Raw genomic sequence first — 26,053 nt, 5'->3', positions numbered from 1 at the left:
CTGAAAAATGTGAGAGCCTCGTTTCTGGTGGGTGCCAACTTGAGGATGTACCCCGCCACCCCCTCTTCTGCTGACGGCTTGCAGCATTTCTTTTCTGCATGATGATCATCTACACTCACTTCTTCTCTTTGCCGAGGGGTCCTCCACTTCTCCCTGGGCCTCGGGCGGGCACAAGGCCACATGAAATCTTGCCTGTATGTTGCCCATACGGCATATTATTCTCATCTTTCCCACAACCACATTGGTAGGTTTTCCTCATTATGCCAAGGAGGACCATGGGGCTCGGAGGTTGAATAATTTGCTGGAGGTCACCCTGTGAGTCATAAAAAGTTCTTAATCAACGATGGCCCACTTCTCTCAGGAACCAGCTGAGTGACGTGGGGTGAGCTATTTCATCTTTCTGGTTCTGTTTCCTCATTTATAAAATTGACGGGTTGAATCTGATCTCGGAAACTGACACTGAAATTATGTTGTGACCCGTCTGACCCATGCATCTCTTAAAGGATTTTTAATTGCATGCCAGCACAGGGACTTTTTCCTTTCTACTAATAATACCTTTGTAATACAAAGGATGAATTTCTGCAGGGCCCTTTTAATCTCAGAATTCTAAAACCCACAGGCAGAAGTCATCAGTAAAATATCACGTTCTGCAATGTCAAGTTGATACTGTTGTAATTAAGTAGTTTTTAATAGCAAGAGAGAAATAAAGGGGAAAACAGACATTCTAGGCAGGTCATTCGGGCAACTTCACCAGGAACCTGCAACTTGGCACTCCCCGGGGTGGGAAGGGGTCCAACAAAGAAAAGATAGACACCTGCTCAGTACAACTGGGTGACATGGAAAAGGTATCTGCCTGTCAATCACATCTGGGGACAGGGATGGGTGCCCAAAATGGGCGTGGTCACTGCAAGCATGGAAAGATCTGGAATACATGATCCCCTGAACAAAGAAGCTCAAGCTCGCGCCCTTGGGACTCTTGTCACTCAGGGGAACTTTCTTGGCTCTCGCATTCGCTAGTGTGGCCCATGGCCAGGCGGACCCTACACACAATGGCCTGATGGGCTGCAGCTCGCCTGATGCTGGCCTGGACCCAGCTCCAACCTGGAGAGGAAACGCGAACGCTGGCTCTGGTGTTAGCCCCACTGAAATCCCAGCTGCACTTTTTCCATGACGGGACTGAGGGAAATGCGACTTTGGAAACCCAGGGGTGTGATTACATGGAAATAAAGATTTCTACTGCATCTCCTCCTCCCGTGTGAGTCTCAGGAAATTCCTTTTCTCGGGATTTTGCAGGAACTCCACCCTCAGCAGCAACCTGGGGAGATGAGGCATGTCCACTGCGTTAACAAAGTCAGGGAGCTATAGTGTAAAACTGTCATAAAATGATGACCAGATGTTACCAAAAGTATTGTAACAGCAACCTTTTTTCTAGGCATCTATAATGATAAAAGCATAATATGCTAATTAGAGCGATGTCCTTCCGTCCTTCTGTCCTTCCGGATGACCTTCTGGACGAAGCTGGGGCTGTGAGGGAAGCCCGGGTCCCAGGTGCCAGAGGGAAGCTAGTGCTGACAGCCAGGGAAAGGAAGGCCTACTCTTGAACAAATTTCATGCATTGGGCCTTTACTTATATATAAATTAAAATTCTTACTCATTCCTTTAGTCTATAAAAGCACTCAGTTCCTACAATGATGACAATCACTGAGCATTTAATATCTATTGAAGTGGTTCTAAACCCTTTGATATCTTAATCACTTCATCTCCCTAACAGTGCTGTGAGGTATGGAGTATCATTATTCCCACTAGAGGCCCAGTGCATGAATTTGTGCACCAGTGGGGTCCCTCGGCCTGGCCTGAAGGACCAGGCTGAAAACAGCTCTCTGACATCCCCCGAGGGGTGCTGGATTGCTAGAAGGTGCAAGCCAGGCTGAGGGACCCTACTGGTGCACAATCAGGGCTGGGGAGGGACACAAGAGGTTGGCCAGCCGGGGACAGACTACAGGAGGGCTCTATAGCATGTCTGGCCTGTCTCACTCAGTCCTGTTCAGCCGGACTCCAGCATCAAGCTAACCTACTGGTCAGAGCATCTGCGCCCTGGTGGTCAGTGCACGTCATAGTGAGCAGTTGAGCAGCCTTTGCATATCATTAGCATATAATGCTTTGATTGGTTGAACAGCCAACCAGATGACTGGACACTTAGCATATTAGGCTTTTATTATACTAGTATAGGATTTTACAGATGAAAAAAACATTAATAGAGAGTTTTAGAAAATTGTCTAAAGTCCTACAGAATAAGTGGCAGAATCAGGATTTAGACCCAAACTCTAATTTCAAAGTCAGTACATCTAGGTACAGCACTATATTACTCAGTGCTAGAGAGCATGTGGTGAGGTAGATGTATCCCAGACGGGGAAAACTTACATGTTTGAAAGCCAATTATCTTAAATGGGATTATAATAGAATATCTACACTAATAAAAGAGAAACATGCAAATTGGTATCACTCCATTACGCCCACAAGCCAATCAGAGTGACTATGCAAATTAACCCAACAAAGATGGCGGTTAATTTGCATCGCAGGCTTGGAGCAAAGACTGAAGACTGAAGAGGCTTGGCTTTGCTGTGGCCGTAGTGGAGAAGCCAAGCCTTGCTGTGGCCGGACCAAAGGCCTGGGTCCCAGGTGCCAGAGGAAAACCGGTGCCAGCAGCCAGGGGAAGGAAGGCCTATTGTGCGAATCTTCGTGCAATGGGCTTCTAGTCTATAATAAGAGGACACTGTAAGTCCTTACTAATGTCATCCATAGGTTCTGAGACATTAAGCAAAAATGAGGTTTAATGAAATCAGTTGTATCAGAGATTAGTTGATATTAGCAAGAATTAAGATCCTAGGGCATCTCATCAATGATCTAAGAAAACCAGGAGCTCATGTTATCACACTCCCTGTAACAGAAGCCAAATAGCAGGCATTCAAATGTCTCAGAAGGAAACTTTCTGAGTTTATAGGTTGACAAATTCACAAACGTGTCACTAAATAGTAACACATGTTAAAGTAAAAAGCTAATAACTTGCAGAATTGCTACAAGTCTTGATGCATGACATTCACATAAATTAAATGCATTTAACTAGGAAGAAGTGCAAATGGAGCATAAAAATTCTTTTAAAATACTTCCAAGAATAAAGATAAATTCAACATTTTTTTATAAAACACATGTAACTTTGAAAAAAATAAAATAAAATATGTTTAAATCATCTACCATTTAATATCTGCAAAGAATTGTTATTTTGGAGCTATGAATATCATGTACTCTGTTAATTCTTTGTATGTCTGAGTTTTGCTAAAACAAATATCATTCATTATTTCCTTACTATTTTTAAAAGGGATGTTTTATTTATATATTTTTATAGAAGCTGCACCGCAAATTAGAATCATCCTCTTCGTCAGGTTAACTACTGTTGGCTGTATTGTGGAGTTTTGATGAGGTTTGCACGTTGTTAAGCCAAACTTAACAGAACTCAATGTTGGTGCGGGCTCCCAGTCACAAACGAATGCCTTGTGTGACAACAGAAGGAAGCCACTGTGAACCCGGCCCGCGCACGGCGTTAATGGCTGCAGGGTACCTACCCTCACAGGTCCGCTTCTCAGGCTCTGCTGGAAAGGCAGGACTCGAAGTGTCCCGGGGCCTCCACTCTTCTCTCCTAAGCTCGGGGCCTGGGAGGCGGACGTGCGCTAAAGCCTCAAAGGGAAGAGATATGGTGCAATTGTACTTCCAGATTTTAATGTTTCAGGTTTTCTATATTTTTAATGGTAATATTCTATTATTTTTATATTGATAAAAGCTCCTGTCAATGGAAATGACAAGATTTATGTTAAACTATGATCATACCATATTTTTTATTCTTTGTTTTTATATATTTTTATTGATTTCAGAGAGGAAGGGAGAGGGACAGAGAGAGAGAGAAACATCGATGATGAGAGAGAATCATTGATCAGCTGCCTCCTGCATGCCCCACACTGGGGATTGAGCCCACAATCTGGGCATGTGCCCTTGACCGGAATTGAACGCCGGACCCTTCAGTCCACAGGCTGATGCTCTATCCACTGAGCCAAACCAGTTAGGGCTCAAATCATATTTTTATTATAAGGATAAAACAAATAACTGTTTACAAAATCATTTAGGGAAATAACTATTCCTTTCCTGACTCCTTCCAGGTGAAAAGAAAATTTTAGCACAATCACTGGTATGGCATTGAACCAGCGCCGGGATCAATGCCTGCGAAATAGATGCATATAGGTTCCCATCATGCACTGTTTCAGGAAAGGCTTGGGAGGAAGGATGCTGATTAACCTCTACAGACTCGACATTGGCAGAGATTATAAATCTCCAACATTTATGACACATCTTAGAGCCCAATGAGCTCCAAGATGTGTCTAAACAAGTGATACCAATTACACAAGTTTAACATTTGCTCTTGTCAATTGAACATCTACTATGTAATAAGCATGAATATAGATGCTTAACATATGTCATCTAGTTGAATTACACCAATGCAAACACAATTGCCAGGAGAAAGAGGAATTAATCAATCCAGGGAGCGTTCACTAAAGAGCTTTCCAAGGAAGAGAAATGTTCTTGAAGACAAGAGGAGCCAGCACGAATTACATCACCGCAGTTGCCAATGGTGTTTGGGGAAGAGGCCAGAGCTTTTCCTTGAACTTTGGTCCATGGAAACAAGCACATTAACGACTCTCCCCTTCCATGCGGGGCACCATTTTTTAAGGCTGACAACCTCCTGTGGATGTTCTGAAAGACGGACATCCTGTCAGAATTACAAATGTCCTCGGTGGATGGGGCAGAGAGGCCAGACTGTGTGGAACCTTCCTGACAGGCCCTCGGGACTGAGACAGCATCCATGGGTTTGGCAAGGGATCTGTTTATTATTTTTTCTTGTTTTTGAGTGAGAGGAGGTGGTTTAAAAACAGTGGCGGGCAGGAACTTTTTCAATTCAGTTACCCGTAATCATGTAGGGAAGAGTATGTGCACGATTTAGTACGTAGTAGGTGTTCAATATATATTTATTTCATCTAACACCCCTCTCCCATCACTGCTGACAACTCCTGAGTTGAGGGTGAGTTGCTGACACTAATGGCTACCAGGCAGGGCGTGTGTGGTGGCTCCATCACCGGACAGCTCGTCTTTGCCTTCTCCCCTTTTGCTTCTAAAGTCAGCCATGCTCCTGCCACAGTGCAAACTGCATCATATGGTTTATAGATATAGATGTAGACGTAGATATAAATATTCATATAGGTATAGCATAGGCACAGACATACACATAGACATATATATATATATATATATATATATATATATATATAGTTATAAGTGTGTATATACATGTGTATATAAAATTTGGTTTCTGAGACTTACAATTAAAGAATTCCAAGCTACTCTGCCACTGTTGTTTCTCCTGCCTTTTCTTCTGCATTCTCTCTCCTCAAACACAAAGTTCTGGTTCTAGCATATTTCTCTCCGATGTCTCTCTTTCCTTCTCTGGGTCTCTTGGACCTTTACATGTGTTTCTATGGGCTTGGAGTCTTCACTGATTTTTCTTTGAGAAAACATTCTGACCTCCCAGACCTAGGCTCGTACTCCTCTGACCTAGCACAGCCTTCTGTATTTATCCCCAATGTGGCATTCACAGCCAGCCTCGTGTCTCTATTTCTGTCACTGTGGTATTTTTTTCTTGTTTATTACTGCATGTGTGATGCCTAGCGTGAAGCTGGACATAAATCCACGCTGACTGGCTGAGTGAACAAACGGAGCTGTCTTATTGGTAGCCAGAGCAGATAGAGCTAAGAGGCAACAACGCAGACTCTGTGTTAGAGTTCTGCTCCACGTTAGACTGTGTGTTACTGGTACTGCTCGCAAGGGTTGAACTGATCTTTGGTATTCTGTTTACCTTGAGTTTAGACCAATATTTCAGTATCTTTTCCCCCTGAGGACCCTTTCATTTTTCTGCTCACGTTCCCCTGTGGCACTTCCAGGGCTTACGTTTTGGAGAGGCACTTCCCCTGCACCGAGGGAAGTTCCCACCCATGGGTGCCACTTGGTGTCCCACTTTGTCAGGTGGTGGCAGCGGCCAAGACCCGGGCACCCTGTTTAACTCAGGGTCTTGTTGACAATAAAACATCATCCACCCCAAGATAATTCTCTACTTAGAGTCTCCCACAAAATAACATGTTTTAAACCTCAAAAAAGTCAGAACTGCTGTATTCTCCCCCAATGTTTATTTCCTAGGGTCCTTATGCTGTCATTAGCGCTGTAAGGAAACAATAAAATGCCCAGGTTTCTTCAAGTTCATTTTCTAGCTGAAAAAAAAACACAGCACTCAATTTATGTCCATGCAGTTGTTCCCAAGGGAAGAGACTGTTCCCCCTGACCTTGACTGTGACCCGTTATTGCAGCGTCTCTCTGAGCTCAGCGTCCCCCTGGACTGGACACAATGATTTCCCCCTTCCACTCCATGGATGTTTAACTGTAATGACAGTAAGTGACGGCACTTTGCTTGTTTTGCTGGCGCTTCCTCCATGACATGTGAACGTTACTGAGTGAATTTGCAACATGATGTGAGTGCTGTCAAAGAATCTGCAGAAAACTGGGTTCTTGGAAAGCAAGATAGAAGGAGCAACTTAGCAAACCTCCCAAGGGGTAGGAGTTTTGAAGAAGACATTTCTAAGCTGAAATGAGTTGTCGAATGCTGAGTTTATCTGACGCTGTATCACAGGGGCAGTGGTTTGCTCCCCAGGGGATGGTGATGGGAGGAGGGGCGGTGGGGCAGAAACCGAGCCCTTTCTCAGCCTCTCGGGGCGAAGTGAGCAGGTGTTCCTCCAGAACCAGAGCTGCTATAAGGACACGGGTCACACTTGCTATTTTGATTCCGTTTTGGAATAGAATGACCTGCTCCAACTTTCTGTAATATTCCTGGAGCCATGTTGGAGGTCACGTTTAAAGCACGGTGTGAGGCTCAGATTCTGAAGGAAGAATTAATAATTTCAGAACCCGGATGGAGGCCCTTCAGTGTAACTACACATATCCATGGTTTTCTAGAGACTCCAGATCTCAGAAGTGATCATCTGAGAGAAGTGCTCTTTTATAATACAATTGACCTAAAAACCATGGGAAACGAAGACATGCCAGGGAATGGAGTCAGTGCCGGAGTTACAGAGTTTAATCAGGGGCTGTCCAATTGCAGCCAGTCTCCAGGGATAAACAGGTTATGCATCTAAAGTGAATTAGAAGGACCGATATTCTGAAAGAAAGATGACATTTCAAATGATGACTCCTTACCAGATTGCTCAGAGAAACTCGTAAAATCCACGTGTCACTGAGAAGTGGTATTAATGAAGGGCCCAGATGTTAGATTCTGAGAGCAGGTTCTGTTTTTGTTTTTGTTTAGCAGGAAGGGACTGGGAAGGATGCATTTCCTTTCTTTATCTAGCCCCCAAAAAGTTTAAAATAAAGGATGAGATGTCCTCCGAGGGCCCCTCCCCTCTCCCCACCAGGTGCCCGGGCTTGCTTGCTGTCTGAGGCACAGTAAACTTCCCCTCACGCACTTCCATCAAACTCTGACGTGTTCAGTAAGGACAGACATGAAAGGAGAAGGCGTTCTGATCAAACTAACCCCGGAGGTGTGAGGACGGGAAGCAAACACTCGGGTGAGGCAGAGAGGACACGCAGAAGCTGCGCGGTCTGCCCAGCGCTGTGCTGGGCTCGCTCGCCCTATTCTCTCACTTGGGTCTCTACGGCGGTTTCTGATGGAGGAGAAACCTGGGGTTCACAGGGTGTGGGGAGCGTGGCTAGAGAGCACCGCCAGTCAGTGATGGGGCCCCTGAGACGCCAAACGGGTTCAAAAGTCATTTGGGGGGAGATGCTTGTTGGTGTCAGTTACCAGTAATTGACACGGATTCGGCTTCCGGAGAAGGGAGGTGCTGTTCAAAAAAAAAAGAAAAAAATTACGAGGGCCAATGTGAGGCAGGCGTCTGCTCGGGCATGTAAGCTCCCAACGGGCCGTCCCAGGTCAGGCAGTGCAGTGTGTGTCCTTCCCCATCTATCCTCCTCCACCGTCCCACACGGTGTGCATGACGGGGCGCTGAGTCCACAAGTCCAAGTTGTGCACAGCTCTGACTTGATTCTTTGCCTTTCCATTCAATCATCAGGATTTCTGAGCCAAAAAAAGGTCACGTTTTGATATTTTCACATCTTATTGTCTGTGGCTGGGGTTTTTAGGTTTCGCTGATGGGCGTTTGGAAGGCCTCGTAACCAGCAGAGAAAGGAAGACATTGGTGCTGGGCTGTGGCTCTCAGGGGCAGTGACTCCAGGAGTGAGTAGTGGGACTGGGAGGTAGAGGGAAGGGAGATAAGAAAGTCTGACTCTGGATTTCCCAGCTGTTTGGGCAAGTTGGCTGTTTTAATATTACCTTTGCCTGAAATCAAGCTGTCCTCTCCCCCACTGTGACTCTATACACTACATCCATGTTTGGTCTCATAGGTTTGTGCTATGGCTCATTGAAAAACTATCAATTGTCCATCAAGAAAATCTAAAATATCTAGAAAATTCTGGAAAATCACTACTGCTAAAAAAATACTTTCCTAAAAAATAAATTGACCTTAAAAATGGGGAATCTCCATATTGGTCTTGATTTTTATTTTCTGTTCCGCAATACCTCAACAATTCTATTAAACAGAACGCTACAAATATTCACCAAATCATAAATGATAAAAAAAATAACACCACCACCAACGAAATAACCTCCTATCTAAAGAAGTTATATTTCTTGGTGGCATTTCAATTAAAACAAAGCCTCCCCAAGGAGACACGAGAATGTTTACAGGCCTATCTCTGCTTTAAAGGCACAGATAAAACACAACTTTTCACTAAAACAAACGTGGACTGCAATTCTCTTTAGATAAAATGAATATATTCATCAACCCCAAACACCTAGACAGCCTGGGCTCATTCCCGTGGACTCATCAGAAAGGCTGCGACCTGAGCGGCTCTATCTCCACAGCCAGGGGTCTAGGTGCGGTGTGCTACCCTTTCAAGTTCTTATTAAAATAATTAAGTGAAGTTGATTGTAGAGTCAGATGCTGACACAATTACTGCTGCTTGTTTGCTTTGCTTGGTCACGGCGGGAGGTTTTTGAAAGCGATCTCCCATGTTATCCTCCTCCTACTTCTCAAAACGGAAGCTAATACTTCAGGTCAGGTTCCCTCTCCTCCCTGGAGAGCCAGAGAGTATATGAGCTCTCTAACCGAGATTCAGGAACACCCTCGGGCCTGAGGGCATATCATCCCACAGGAGGACTGGGGCTCTAACAGTTAATGAGTCTCCCACTCTAACCATGCGTGAACTGAGCCATAAAAAGGAAGCCCAGTCTTTTACTCACCTCGGAGCCCCTCAAGCCAGGAAAGGAGCGGCTCTTCTAAGATGAAGACTATAAACGTGTTCAGTACTTTTTAACATGAGGAGAGACTGGTGCATCGGTTAAGAGCGTGGTCTTAGAAATCCTACAAGTCTGGATGCAAATAGCGGCTGCGCCATGTGTAGGGGGTAACTTTAGACAAACTCCCCTCCTCAGAGGCCCTTTCCTCATCTGTGACATCAAGAACAAACAGTCTAAGCCAGGTGCGTGCACGCAGGGCATTGAAGAGAGGGCTGTGCTTGTCCTGGAAGAAGAGCCTGAGTGGGGAATCTCGCTCAAGGACTTACTTGCTGAGCGCTTTCCGAGGGAGAGGGGAGGAGGGGGGCAGGGGAGCCAGCTAGGAGCATGGCCTCCGCTGGGGGCTGCTTCGGGCGGCTTTCCTTTGGGATCCCCTCAGCTCAACCTGCCTCAGTCCGTCCTTTCTGAGAGGGGAGCTGGGGTTCTGGCTGAGAACAATGGAGCCACAGTCTCGGGCAGAGTGGCAGCAGAAGCACATGAAGTGCTCAGTGAGTGTCTGTTGAATGAATAAAGCCCAGAGGACTTATGTCAGCTTTCAGGAAGCCATCAACTGGTGAAGTCCACAGGCTAAGCAGCAAAACTGAGGGTGACAGGATCCATGAATGGGTCAAAAGGAAAGGTGCCTTTGTAAGAGCCATCGGCGAGTCATGCCAGGAATTACCAAAGTTCCAGCAGCAGGAATGTTGCCATCAAGTGGTGAATCATTAAACTCTGCAGAAAAGATCGGGCCTCACCTGGGACCGTGTTATTAGCTTCTCCACGTGTTCAACAGTTTATCTCCCTGGGCTAAGCATGTACGCACTGTTTGGCACCTAACGACGAGGCGCTGGCCAATGGCCTTCCCATCCTTTCATTAACACCTTAAATATACATGAACAAATCTTTTGTTTGTGTGATCATGTGTAATTATCGTACAAACCTACAGATTAAAGTTAATGGTCTAATTTTAGATGATGTGCTTACTCAAGATCACTAGATTATATCGGTATAGGTTTGATTCAAGGTTTTTAATCATTTTTCCACCTTAAGCTCCAGTGTATTGAACAATAATATTGCGATTGCCAGCTCTGAACTACTGCAGTTGTGAGAGACAAAGACAAAACATATTTTCGGCCTGGGCTTACCCATTGGGGGAACAAGTAACTATACATGCACAGAGAATTTAGTTGCAATAGGATGGTTATCTTAACACAAAATACGTTTCCCATTGGATTATTGATGATGATAATAGTTATAATTGTCATAGTCTTTAAAAATCCTTACCGGGGATGTTTTTATTAGTTTTAGAGAGAGAGAGGAAGGGAGAAGGAGAGAGAGAGAAAGGAAGAGAAATATCGATCAGTTGTCTCTCGTACATGTCCCTGATCAGGGATCAAACCGAAACCCAGGTATGTGCCTGGGAATGGAACCTGTAACCCTTTGGTGTACAGGACAACACTCCAACCAACTGAGCTACCCTCCAGGGCCATCATAGTTTTAATAGTAGCTAACAGTTATTTACATTTTACTACATGCTAAGCTGTTTCCTAAAATTTTAACGTACATTTTGTTAACATGGCTAAAGTATTTCATATTTTTCATTCAGTAATCAGAGATGAGCTTAAAGTGTGAGTATCTCTTGCAAAAGTGTCACATTAAGTCTTTCTTGTTTATCTGCTTCATAGAAACCCTTTAGCTCCTGGGTCAAATTTCTCCTTTTCTTCACCAACTTCAGGGCACTGTGCAGGGTCCATTTTCTGAACTTCTGGATTTTAGTCTGTCTCACTTATTTGCTCTTTGCCATGTTATTGTCTTGTATAGGAGGGTACTTATTACACAGAATTTTCTATTAAACAACAACACATTTTTTAAAAAAATCTTTCGCACCAAATGTGAATAACAAAAATGTTTATATATTTATTTTGTCTGGAACTATGTTTTCTTATCCTCTTGTTTCCATATAGGAGGTAACTTACAAACATAAACAATGAAACAAAAATGAAGTCAAGCATCTAAAATTAGGAAGATGAATAGAAAGTAGTGGACAGTTCAGCAAGTGGAATGCAAACAAAACAAGTCCTTTTGGTTCCACTTATTCTGATGGTCGAAGGAAGGATGCAAGCAGTCACCTGATTTACATGGAAGAAAACACATTAGCTTTTTAGAGAAAGCAAATAATGGCCGGGCACTAATCTTCGAAATAAATTTCTATCCCAGATGTGTCTATGAGGACCCTGGGTAAATTAATGAGCAATATCCTCAAAAACAGACCGCAGCTCACCCTGCAGGGGTTTTTAAATGGCTTTTCTAATGTGTTCCTACACGTCCCTTAATTAATAAGACTTTATGCCTCTAAAATGCAAGTGAGTCAAATGCATCATTAAAAGACCCTACACTACTGATTCTGTGTTCCGGAAGGTGTCAAACGGTTTATTGATGTTTTAAAGGAATGAGATGCTGCCTCGAACGGTGATTAGTTGGTAAAAATTCATGTCTCCCCAGGGCTGGGGCTGCATCATCAAGGTGTCTCTGCTCCTCGGAGACTTGAAGAATTTGGTAAAACCAACCAACGAAATGTTTATTTTTACAAAGTGATGGAGGTTAGTTCAATTTTCAGTTTCACAATTGCATTTACTCTCATTTCTCTCAAAATATAATATAACCTATCTTTGAGAAGAAATCTTGATGAATCAACCCGCTTGACAAAACAAAACAAAACAAAACAAAACTGAAAACAGTTTTTCTTCAATAAGGGAATGACTTATTTTTAAATAGTAAACTTGTTTATTGAAATAGAGCAAGTTTATAAAAAAGCGCACACATCCAGGGTGTTCATTGGAACTACCACAAACCGAACCTGTCTGTGTGACCATGACCCGGTCAAGCAATAGAATATTTTATGTCCCTTCGTCTCCATCCCCGCCCCGCCCAGAGGTAACCACTGTTCTACTTCAAACACCAGGCTTCGTTTTACCTTCGTTTGCACTGTTTATAAAAGGAACCATACAGTTTATAGTCTTTTGCGTCTGGCTTCTTTTGCCCAATATTATGCCTGTGATCCCCACATGCAAGCTCATGTTGGGGTGTGTGCAGTGATTCACTGATGTTCATTTCTGAGTGGTATCTGTCCTATAAATATACCACACTTCATTTCACCCAATGCGAGAGATAACGGACATGTAGAGTGTCTAGTCTGGGGCTCTGATAACGAACACAACCGTGAACATTTTCGTTGACGTTAGCCCATGTGGAAGAGAGATCTCTGGACCAGCAAGGACGTGCATGTCCCGTGGTGAGAGCTCTGCCAGTCCCCAGTGTGGTTGCCCTGATCTGCACTCCTGTCAGCTGCTCCTCGTCCTGCACACGTGTTCCTGTTAGACATGGAATTTCTGTCGTTCTGGTGGTTGCGTGGTGGTACCTCATTGTGGCTTAGTCTGCGTTGCCCAAGTAACCGAGGAAGTTGACCACTTTGTCATATGCTTATCTGACTGTTTGGAAACCCTCTTTTGTGAAGGCTTTTGCAAAATTTCCCATTACTTTGTATGTCTTATTCTTAGAGTTAAAAGAAACCAAGAGTTGTAAATCCTACCTTTTCAGTTCAATTTCTTAGTAAAAAAGTTTTTAATTTTAATGAAGTCAAACATGTCAGTCTTTCCTTTGAGTTAGTGCTTGTGCGTTTTCCTACCCTTGGACGTGAAAAGACTTTTCTTTGTCTCCTTCTGGAAGAATGGCGATTTACCTTCCACATTTAGATCAGCATAGACTTTTCATCACAACCGTAGGAAATAGTAGTAGAAATAATAATAGTAATATTGATGATGCCAATAATAGTGGTAGTATTTATTGTGTGCTAAGTAGTGGACAATAATCCTCATCATAGTTCTGCAATGTAGGTGTTATTGCCTACATTTTAAAGACAGGGAACCTGAAGCTCAGGGGGTTAAGTACCTGTTGTCCTGCTGGCAAAAGATGAAGAGAGGATTCATATCCACGTCTGCTTCATTGCATGGACACATTTATTATTTCACCAGATTTTCTCCTAAGGGTTCCTGTTTGTGCTTTGTGTGCAAAAAAGCCTTAAACTCGGGGTATTCTAAATATAAAAACTCTAATTCTGGGAGAAAAATAATCAAGTGAACAAAATCAAAATAAAAAGCAATAATTAGTGGAAATTCTAAAGCAGCACATCAAAAAACCTGAAAATGTAAAGAGATGAAAATAATGCACTGAGCATTCAGGAGAGGAGAACATGGATCAAAAGGATCGGCAACAATAGAGCTCGACAAATGAGATCATTACTGGGCTGCTTCACCCTGTAGAGCATTGTGGGAAAGCCACTGAGAATGAGAAAAAGCAGAGGAAGTGAAGGAAGTCTGGGACATAAACACTCCGAGTGTTATCACTTTGTAGTTGGATTTCTAAGTCTGCACTCAAGGGGCCTCTTCTTTCCCTCGCTGTTAGTTTGTTTTCACGCAGGTGAGCTCTCCTCCACAGAGGGGACATGGTGTTTTTGTTATATCCGCTATTGTCAACGCACACAATAGGAAGTTTGTGTTTTTCCCACTAGTTTAATCAGAATAATGCTTCCTATTAAATTATCTTTCATAGCAGACCTTGATTTAAATGAGTAAAAACAGTGAAATAAGTAGCTCCAAATGAAAAAGATAAAAATGTAAACATAGCCCCTTTAGAATCTCCCTCACTAATTTTTACTCATATCGCTCTCACAAAGCAAGGAGATTATACCCCTTGACTTGGCCAAAGGAAACGCATGCTGATCCTTTTGAATGAGGTTGTGTTGTATTATGTGACTATTCTTCCACGCACTAATTTTTTCTTATAACAAGCTGAATAGCCCCTCGACTCTGGGTATCTTTCTGTTGTTATTGTTATAATAGAGTTATTTCATTAAAATTTTCTTTAGCAGCACCGCAGTGTTCAGCACAGTTGAAGGTAGAGATGATTCCTCAGTACAGACTAACCTTTAAAGTAATGGCTGACACTTGTTTATTGAAGTTTTAGAGCAGAAAGTGAGAGCTTTCTCTCCTTAGCTTTTGGACCGTTTATCAGGCTTGATGATGGGGGTCCTGCAAAGAGGATGTTGCAATAGTTTGGACACTTAGAAAGAGAACAAATTTATTTAAAATAGTACAACAATGTTATAAATTTGTTATCCAATATAATAAAAGCCTAATATGCTAAGTTTCCAGTCGACCAGTCAGCCATTCAACCAATCAACACGTAATATGCTAATGATATGCTAAGGCCTCTCAACCACTCACTATGACATGCACTGACCACCAGGGGGCAGACAGTCAACAGGTCAACCAGTTGCTATGATGTGCGCAAACTACCAGGGAGAAGATGCTCTGACCGGTAGGTTAGCTTGCTGCTGGGGTCTGGCCGATTGGGACTGAGCGAGAAGGGCTGGACATGCCCTGGAGCCCTCCCGTGGTCCCTCTCCAGCTGGCCAACCTCACGCATCCCTCCCCTGCCCCAACTGTGCACCAGTGGGGTCCTTCCCTCGGAGCATGTCGGAAAGCCAGTTCCATCCGGGTCCTGCAGGCCAGGCCAAGGGACTCCACTGGTGCATGAATTCGTGCACCGGGCCTCTAGTATATATAGAAATAAAAATGTCATCACTACCCAAAAGATCTAAGCACTTAACCAGGCCCCACTACCTTAGTTTAATGGGAGGAAATACCATGGGAATTGGCTGTGATGTGTGAGAAATGAACTTTGGAGAGGGATAATTTTTGATGAAGATATTTAATCTGAGAGCTGAGCACTTTCCAGTTACCTCTTCCCAGACTCCAGCATGAGTGCTTGCCTGGAGACCATCTAAAGAGGCCTGTATCCCACTGTGTCCCACTGCGTCCCACTGTGTCCCACTGCGTCCCACTGCTGGGCTCTGGGCCGAGGAGGCGCCCAGCCTGGAGCAGGCCCCGCAGGAGAATGGAGGCCCCAGTGGCATTTTCTCCTCAGAGGCCCACTGAGGGCAGGGAGAACTGACTAAGAAACCAGGGAGGATCAACACAGTAAATGAAAATTCAACATAGAGACGCACAGTGAGAGAGGGAAATGGTGCTTCAAAAAGCAGGAAAGAAAGTGCCAATGCTGAGAGGAGAAGGAACTCTTCAGAAGGTTCCCACGGTCTGCACGGGCCCAGCTCCACCCCCCACCCTGAAGTGGTCACGTGTTGTCTCGATTACAAAAGGGGGAAATGGTCCAGATAGAATATGAATAATTCCACTAAAATACAATATGTGGATGTTGACAGTAAGCAGTTGTTCATTCAATTAGCAAATATTGATTGAGCACATATTAAAAATCTGGATGCACCCATTTGAATAGACACAACCCCTGACCTCAAGTGACTCACTGGTAAAAGGTGTGTCCACGTCAGCAATCACTACAAACCACTGGGATTCCTGCTGTACGGGAGGAGGGGGGTGCTCTTTGACGATAAGAAAAAACACACCAAGTTTTGCCCCAGATGGAGGCAGGCTTCATGGAGGAGGAGGGGCCTGAGCGAAGTTTAAATTGAGGCAGGACTTGACCAGGTGGACAGGAATGAGAGAGTCATTCCAGACAGAGGTAATATTTTTGAGCAAAAGCATCTAAACATTAGATTCTGTATTGCCTTCCACACGCAAGCTCATCCTCAGGCAACGCCAGCCTTTGAAGGGTGGTCGCATTCTCTGGGATCTGCATTTTGGAGTTTCTGGCAACTTGTTGAGGTTGTTCTGGAAATGACACACCAGGAGAGGACAGCATCATGACAATGAAAGTGGGGAGCATTGTGTATGATGAGCAGGGAGCTCTTTGAAGCGCTTTCTCTGTAATTGTTCCTTCAGCCTCACAACCACCACAGGAGGCCAGTGTTCTTCCTGATTCTGGATCATAGACGGGGGAACCGAGGGGCAGGTGAGGAGGACAGGCGCTGCTGCTGGTGATGAATGCATTAGCCAGACCCTGTGCCGGGCTCATGGGCCAGACCCCGTGCCAAGCTCTGGCCCCGTGCTACCACTTCTAAGTCTCACCATGAAGGAGACACCAGCCCAGAGAGGTTGGGTGAGGTGACCAAGGCCACAGAGCCGGTAAGCGGCAGGGCTGGGACTTGAACTAGAGCTGTCCGCCTCCCGCCCAGGGAGCTGGGGAGTTGAGAGTCTTGTCCACCAGCCCCATGGTCTCCCTAGGAGTTACTGGCTGCGAGAGATCAGCCATGAGGAAGGGGGAGGGTTGAGGGTCTGTGCAGGGAGAACAAAGGTTTGGCCAGTGTCGCGAACTGTGCTCTGGGCCCATGCATGTGGACGTGGCCGCAGAGCTTGCTGAGCTGAGCTGACCCTCGGGCCGGAACAGACTGCGGGCTTGGCAGAGCTCTCCCTGCCTCCCTCCCTCTGTTCCCTGGAGACACGCAGGTTGTCAGGCTGCTCTGAGGGCCTGAGCGGGTCTGAGCAGGCCCAACGCGCCCTGTGTCCCCACCACCACGTGCTGCCACACATACCATCACCAGCCCCTTCGCTAACAGGGTGCACAGGGACACTCACTAACCGCACCCCTCCCAGCGCTGGTTCCAACTCACCCAAAAGGCTGGACAACTGCCCTCCTGGACGGCAGGGGCCAGGCTTCCCTAGTAAACGAGCTCCGACCGTAACCAGGACACACGGGAACCGTGGCTAACGATGACGCCATGATGACTACAAGCGACTGAAGAACTGGAATTCCACCACAGGGAGCAGAACTAAATCACTGTGAATAAGTGATGGTTTTGCATAAGAAACTGAATATGAATGTCAAACAGGCCATAGAAGTTTGTCTCAAAAAGGACTTCAACTCAAGTGACTTGGTGCAGATCTGTCTCAAACTCCAGAAGACGGAAAGCTGGTGAAAGGGAGGGTGCGGGTGGGGAGTCAGAGGAGGTGCCAACACAGGCGCGTGGCACCGTCACCTGGCAGCCCTGGACGCACGGCCTCCCCAGGGCGCGCTCCTGTGTCTCTTGATGCTCAGCTACGTGGAAAAGAAGCTTTTCCCTTCTCCCTCGAGACTAGAGCTGGCGCTGTTCTTGCTTCTCTCCAGGTGGAGAGTTCTGATACCGTGCTTCACTTGTATTTGGTCTTCTTCTGAAATGGTTTTAGCTGTCTCACAAAACTCATCGTCTATACCGATAGGGCAGAAATAGATGAGAAAATAAACCCAGGAAAATGAGCCTGTGTGTGTGTGTGTGTGTGTGTGTGTGTGTGTGTGTGAGAGAGAGAGAGAGAGAGAGAGAGAGAGAGAGAGAGAGAGAGAGAGACTTTGAGATTGAAAACTACCTTTAAAAGCAGGATTTTTTTTATCTTTCGGTTTCTGATTCAATCTAAACCTTCCCCGCACAGGCATCACGATATGAAAGAGCGGGTCTTTTAATTTGACAGATGCACACACAGCTCTCCTGGAAGAGAAGGTCGTGAAAAGCCTCCCTTGAGAAGAAGTGAACGGACAAATAAAGATTTCTAACCCCAGACAAAAGAGAATCACCCAGGAAGGGAGCCAGAAGCAGATTCCAAGGGGAGAGTTGGAAAGCAATGCCAAAAGGCAAACACATAAAAAAAAGATTTAGAGATCTGGCTAATTAAAAATTTAAAAGCTTTATTTGTCAAAAACACCATAAACAACCCAAATGGTCCAAGACCGAGGACAGGTTGGAGCAATATAGCGGCGTTTGCAGTGTGGGCAGGAATTTGCTGAGCAGGGCACTCTTCGGCTGAGGGAGGTTAAACATCAGTTCAAGGTCACCAGCCCAGATGTGGGCTGACATCTCTCTGCTCCACAGCACATGCTCTTAGCCATCATCTCCTTCCTTCTTCCTCTGATTTCCCTGGGATTTATGTACTTCATTCTCCTCCAAAGTTTCCTTTGTTAGTTCTATCAATTTTGTTTTGTTTTTATATTCACTACTAGAGGCCTGGTGCACGAATTCGTGCATTGGGGGGCGGGGTCCCTCGGCCTGGCCAGCGATCAGGGACGATCGGGGCCAGCCAAGCGGAGGGACCACACGAGGTTGGATGGCCACAGGAGGATGACTGTGGGAATGCACTGAACACCAGGGTGCAGTTCCTGCATTGAGCGTCTGCCCCCTGCTGGTCAGTTCGCATCATAATGACTGGTTGTTTGGTTGACCAATTGTAAAGGTTGCTTAGGCTTTTGTATATATAGATATTCTTCAATGATTTTTCAATTGTTCAATGGTTTTGTTGCTAGTCTGGGAATGTTTATTGAATTAATAAATGAATATTCTAACTGGTTATTTTTGGCATATAGACTTTTTTTAATGGTTGAAAGCTACATTACATTCTTGCTTTAATTGGGATTTTGGGGGGGCATATTCTCTTGACTTTTCAGTGTATGGAATAATAGTTTCTGAAAATAATCATAATTGTATTTTCCTTGTCCAACAATGAAATTTCTTTTTGTTTTTTATCTCATGTATTTATGTCTACACGAGAACTTCAGGACTGTGTGAAGTGATACAGGAGGTTTCTGAAATTTTTGCTTCGCACCTTAATAAGAATGAGGCTAATGTTTCTCTGTTAAGAAGCCTGCTTATGTTTTTATGTTAGTTCTTTTCTGTTTAAAAATGATGCTTTCAGGTGTTTTTCTTCATTACTTTCAGGGTGCATCCTCCTATTTTTTTTTCCCAAACAGGGATATGTGCTGATTGTATTGCCAGCCTATACCCTGTAGGTGTTTTTCTTCTGGGCTTCATGGAGGTAAATCTTTACATCACTAGGTTGTCTTGGTCATTTCTTGCGTTCCTGCTTGATACAAATGCTATGCGGCTGTGACAGATAATGTCAATGAAGTATTTTTACTTTGGTTTGTACACAAATCATTAGAACAAATGCTAAAATGCAGAGTCTCTGGCTATACTTCTGGAGATTCTGACTCAAGAGGTTTGGGTGAGGCCGAGAATTGGATTTTTTAGAGCTACCCCCTTTACCGCCATGATTCTAACACATGTGATGCACAGACCAGACTTTGAGAGCCATGGTTTAAATGAACTATTGCATTACACTAATTTTCATTATTGTTTCAGTAATGTAAAGAGTAAAATTAACCTATTTTTTAGAATGTTCCTTTGTATGTTTTTACTTTAAGAAGGTCTTGACATATTTTTGTCTCTGGTTTTGCTAGCGTCAGTAAATTAATTGGTCTTTTAAAAGATTTTTAATGATGTTAACTGTTCATAAAATATAAGGGTTTTCTGCTACTTAAGAATTTAAAAGAATTAGTAGGTGAAATAATCTAACCTTGAGGTTTTGTTTGTTTGAGGGAATTAAAGAACATATTTTTCATCTCTCCCATGATTGTTGACATAACAATGGCTGCAAGTTGAGTTCAGATATGCAAGAGCAGCCTGGTTTGGTGAGAACATATACTCTAAGGGAATACAGGACTGGAAAATTTATATGGGACTGTGTCCAGGGGGGCCTTGAATAGGCATAGAATAAATGAGTTAAAAATTATTCTTATGTAGATTATATAATTTTATGTTTATAATAGCATCATATATAGCACCTCACCCCACCCCAACCCCTCGCTGCTAGATGGGTTAAGTCATGAAAATTTAAATACTTAAGCCAGTGGTTCTCAACCTTTTGGCCCTTTAAAACAGTTCCTCATGTTGTGACCCCCAACCATAAAATTATTTTCGTTGCTACTTCATAACTGTAATGTTGCTACTGTTATGAATCGTAATGTAAATCTCTGATATGCAGGATGGTCTTCGGCGACCCCTGTGAAAGGGTCGTTCGACCGCCAAAGGGGTCGCGACCCACAGGTTGAGAACCACTGACTTAAGCAGTGTGGCTTGTTTGGGAATTCTCTGGAATTTTTCTAGTAATATACCAAATGACTTTATGACTAATATAATGTGGGACAGATATGTTTGAAAGGTAAAACATCTCCTCCTCGCCCCCGCTGCTACGCATGGAATTGTGTCCCCCGCAAATTCACGTTGAAGCCCTAGCATCCGAATGTGAGGATATCTGGAGGAGGGGTCTTTGAGTGGCGATGAGGATTTGATGGGTTCATGAGGGCGGGGTTAGGGTTATGATTGGACTCCTGCCGTATAAGAGGAGACCAGAGAGCTTGCTGTCCTCCAGTAAGGGCATAGCAGGAGGTGGTCGCCTGCATGCTGGGAGGAGCCCCTTCGCAGGGATTCATCTCTGTAGGGCTTTGATCTTGGAATTTCCGGCCTCCAGGGCTGTGATGAAAGTTACTGTTTCAGCCACCGGTGTATGGCATGTGGTTCTGCCAGCCCAAGCAGACTAACGTGCCACTGTATCGTTAGCTTCTGAAATGCAATGTGCAGAGAGCCGAGGATAATAAATGTGCCATGGGAGGCATCTATTTCAACATGAAAAACATAATATATTTTTGGTAGTCTAAGTCGCTTACTTATTCAGTCTGCTAGGGCAGTTTTAAATTGGATTTTATATTTATAATGATATCACAGTCTCCAGAATGACTCCCTGCATCTGGACTCTCTTATATTCTATACTCGTATATTCTATTTTTTTAAAAATCATTTACTTTTATTCATTTATCCATTCGTTCACTCAGCCATTCATTTATTTACTCATTTATTTTGGAAACTCAAAGGCAGTGAAGCCACTGTCAGGGACGGGCCGTCTCGGGCCTGTTTATGTGTTCCTAGAAACGGGGTCCCTCAGACTAGACGGAGATCGGGCGCAGAGGGGGAGCCGGAGCAGAGAGGCACCTCTGTCCTTGGAGCGCAGGACTCCGAGTCTGAGCTGGATCTTGGTACCTGAAGAGGATCCCAACAGGTGGGGACGGAGACGAGGGCAGTCAGAGGCTAGATAACTGCGCGTGGCATAAAGAAGGACATTGTTTAAGGGTAATCATATGTATCTTAATTGTATTAGTTGCAGCGGTTCTCAACCTGTGGGTCGCGACCCCTTTGGCGGTCGAACGACCCTTTCACAGGGGTCGCCTAAGACCATCCTGCATATCAGATATTTACATGACGATTCATAACAGTAGCAACATTACAGTGATGAAGTGGCAACGAAAATAATTTTATGGTTGGGTCACAACATGAGGAACTGTATTTAAAGGTCCAGAAGGTTGAGAACCACTGGTTTAGAGCATTTGTAAGGAAGGTAAAGCTGAAATACGAATTGTAAGCCATATTGTGAATGGTTTTTGACCAGAAACTGAGGTTTCTAGAGTTCGTTCTGCAGATAAGGGAGAACAATTGGAAGATTTTGGCAGCATTGTATCCGGTAGCAGCAGCAACAACAACTAGAGACACTTGAGATTTCACTCTGCCCTGAAACTGGTGCTGGTACCTCTGTTCATGGGGTAGTTGGATCAGCAACATTGAAAGAGAGACCCTGAGGTTGTGATCAGCCCCGTGATGGTGACATGAGAACAGCTAGGCTCCGCCACGCAGAGGACAGGTAAAGGAGGAGGCTGGAGGGAGGGCTGCAGTGAGCAGTCATGTGAGTGGAAGAAAATGTAGGGAGCGGCACTAAGAGAACAAGAATTACACGGAGTCATTATGCTAAAGCCGTGGTCGGCAAACCGCGGCTCGCGAGCCACACGCGGCTCTTTGGCCCCTTGAGTGTGGCCACGAAGTTTCAATGGCACTGTACGTGCGTGCCCACACGTGGTATTTTGTGGAAGAGCCACGCTCAAGGGGCCGCAGTTTGCCGACCACTGTGCTAAGGGAAGGGAGTTTAAAAGGAAGTAGTTTAGTCCCATCTTGCATTGTTCTTTACTACATATTTTGTGCTTTCCTTTCAAATTCAACTGCATTTCTGTATTGTAAGGGTAGGGATTATTATTTTTACTTGACAATGCTCAATACTCTGCTTAATATATTGCTAAAGGCAATGTTAGGTATTTAGTAATTCTGGCTTATTTCTCTTTACAGTATTTAAATAATTATAAAAGTGATCCCAGCTCACGTTTATTAAATGTGTAATGGGCAGTTCTGAATGCTTTACACGAATTATTTATTTAATCCTCACAACAACCAAAGAGATGGCCATGGAAGGCAGTGCTCATTAGACAGATAAGTAAGAGTGGAGTAATGACCTGAAAAGTGTGTCCTTCCCTCTGATGAATATAAAATTCACCTTGAATTTTAAAACTCTGTGGGAAGTTAAAACATTTTATCTCATTATTTAAAAAAAATTATTTCCTAAGCATATACTTTTTATAAAGAATCCTGCCAGGTATTGGGGGAGCTTGGCTGTTGCCCATCATTGTTAGAAAAATTTTATTTTATTTTTCAACTTCAGCTTTAACAATCTTCTCCCATTGAAAGAAACAAAGCTCATATTTCATCCCCAGCAGGTATCATTAGACATGGAAAAATCATAGCTGAGAATTTCCTAAGTTAGAAGCATTAGTTTTAAAGTTGATAGTTAAAAACTTAATTCATATTTAAACAACAACAACATCAGAAAATAACAAGTTGATGAGGATGGAGAGAAATTGGAAACTATGTACTATTGGTAGGAATGCAAAATGGTGCAGCCATTATGGAAATCAGTATGATGGTCCCTCAAAAAATTGAAAGTAGAATTGAATTACTATAGAACCCAGAAATCACACTTCTGGGTACATACCCCCCAACACGAAAAAGTGTCTCAAAGAAAGATTTGTGTTCCCATGTTCATTTCAGCACTGAACACAACAAAGAGAAGGAGGCACGCAGTGTCCATCAATGATGACATGAATGAATGAAATGAAGTGTATGCATGCATTAAAACAGTACTCAGCCTCAAAAAGGAAGGAAATTCTGACCTATGCTACCACATGGATGAACCCTGAGGACACTATGCTAACTGGAACAAGCCAGTCACAAAGGACACATACTGCACTACTCCACTGACATGAGGTACCGGAGAAGTCAGACTATGGACACAGAAGGGAAGGGTTGTGGCCAGGGTCCGGGGAAGGTGAGAATGAGGAGCTGCTAGTCAACAGACACAGACTTTCTATTTCGAAGGACAAAAAGGGTTCTGGTGATGGGCACTGTGGTTGTACTTAATTAACATCTTGGACTGAATACTTAAAAATGGCTAAGATGGTAAATGTTACCATATATATCCACAAAAAAACACACGTTTAAACCTTTTCAATTATTTTTATACTAGAGGCCAGGTGTACGAATTCGTGCATGGGTGGGGTCTGGCTGGCCAGCCCTGATTGGGGCCCATAGGGCCGGGCCAGCCAGGGGGAGGGGCTGCGGGTGGTTGGCCAGCCAGCTCCACCCCCTAGTTGAACTTCCAGTTGAGGGGACAATTTGCATATTAGCCTTTGATTATATAGGATTAAATACAAAGCTATTTTATTATCATTTTTCCATACATGTTTTGAACAATGTTTCCCAATATGCAGAAAACTCCATTTGTTTGGCAGCGTGGCTGTGTGTATGGTACATATATGGTTTCAAAACTGAAGATTCAAAAACAAATGAGTGACTCCACCCCAACTACACTACTGCGCTTAACTGTGGAAAAGGGGGCCTTTCAGAATGCGTTAGTGAAGGTTTTCTGATAAAGAGCCCGTTTTGGACTTGAAATGAAGAACAGTTAATTCTACTCTAAGCTTCAGTAGTGATGGTAATACTGGGGCCTGATTATACTTTATAATGATACCAGCGAGGGTAATTTAAAAAAATGTTTTATGGGATTTATGAAGGGATCATTGTGTGACCTGCATTTTAAAAACCCACTCCCCAAAGACGTATCTGTGGTGAGATTATCATTGTTAGGTCAAGTTATGCGTTTGAAGTTGATTAACCCCTCTCTGGGGGTGATTGTCACAACTTGAATTGTTTACAATTAATCCCGTCTGTAATCTGGCTCTGAGTTATTTTTCTGTGAAGTCGGAGAATTGTGCAATATTCATATCTCACCTATAGAACATAATAGTGGGCAATAGCCTTGCCGTTTTCTATGGATTAATTCAAATTTGATAGAATTATCTCTCTCCCGAGAGAGGTTATGAGAGACTTTTAAAAGAACAGATTTCCATACTCACTTTGAACTTAATCAGCTTTTTCGTAATTATTCCAGGACAGCTACGGGGGCCTGCCGCTTCTTATCACTCACGGCAGCAAGACAAAGTGCACGCACCTTTCTTCCCCTCAGGGCCCAGGGCCTGGGCGCTCACCCCGAACAGGCCACACTGCAGCGCCCCAGTCTTTGGTGCGGTGGTCAAAACGAAAAGGCACTTTCACGACCTCCCAGTATTCTCCCCTCCCCTGACTCTCAAAGCATCTTTCATGTAGCGAACATTCCCTCAGCGCTTCTGCAGCCACTGAAAAAACTTGCATCTGTAATGTTTCACCAGGGAAAATAGTGAGGTGGTTTTTCCTTCCATTTGAAATGGAAGTATAAAGAGTTTACACCTTCCGCTGCTTTTTTCATATCCCTTCAACTGTACCGAACAAATCTGATTCCGGAAAGATTCTGAGGGCCTTGCTGTTAGTCAGAACCACCACATACTTTCTGGTTTGCTTTTTCTTTCCTTTCCTGCTGTTATTCATTTTTTGTTTTCTAACAGTTTACATATTTAAAATAATAAATTTTAAAAATTAAATTCTTATGTGTAATTTATGTATACTTCTATTTCTATCTAATTATATTTTGCGTTGCTACCTGAAGCAGGTGAAATATTTAATTGCACCAACATGTCTGAGTTCAACCGGAAGTATTTTCAAGTCCTTACTCTTGAGGTAGTTACCTAATTCTCCAAGACATGGGAAGATTTTTTTTTTTTTGGTTGTGCATTACAACCTGCTGCTATGAAAGTACCCATCCATCCATCCATCCATCCACCCAATAAATATTTGATAGGGACCTTCCAGGGGCCCTGAACTGGTGAAATAAAGATGAACAAAGCCCATTTCCTACCTTTAATGATCTCCCTTTCTCTCTATGGAAGAGACCAACAGGTAACTAAGCGACTATAATACTGAGTGCAAGGACTATGAGATGACCATGCGTGGGGGGATATAAGGGGCACAGAGGGGGAGTTTCAATGCCATGAAGGGCAGGGAAAGCATGCAGTTTTTATAGTAATGACACATTTACTTAAAAGGTATTTTTCAGTTGACCTCAGCCAAGAATTACCTTCCACAGCTGAATTCATTGCCTCCTAGAAGATCCTTAGGGCAAACCTGGCTCTTTTCAGAGCTGGAAGAGAGAAACTTCTCTTTCAGTCTCATGGCGATTTGACTTTAGGGAGCCGAACACGCTGATTACAGCTATTTTGCTGCCTCTCAGCTCTGTTTTTTATAAAAGGGTGTTGGTGTATGTTATATAGCCGAGCTGAGTAAATCCCAGTGCTCACCACTATCATTTACTGCATGGGACGCTGGCTTGTCCCCTCAATCACACAAGAAATTCACTCGGGAAAGTTTACTTCCCACTTTGACATTTCAGAGATAAGTCCTTCTCCCTGCACAAAACACAGACAAGGCTATAACATTAATCTAAGCACTCAGAATTACCTTTAGTCCTATAAATACTAGGTTACTTTACAGTGTGGCCA

This window comes from Myotis yumanensis, unplaced genomic scaffold (genome assembly GCF_028538775.1).
Source record: "Myotis yumanensis isolate MYYU_CA2020_CCGP unplaced genomic scaffold, mMyoYum1.0.hap1 SCAF_7, whole genome shotgun sequence".
In the NCBI taxonomy this organism is placed as follows: domain Eukaryota; kingdom Metazoa; phylum Chordata; class Mammalia; order Chiroptera; family Vespertilionidae; genus Myotis; species Myotis yumanensis.
The sequence above is the reverse complement of the archived record's forward strand: the minus strand, read 5'-3'. Positions refer to the sequence as shown.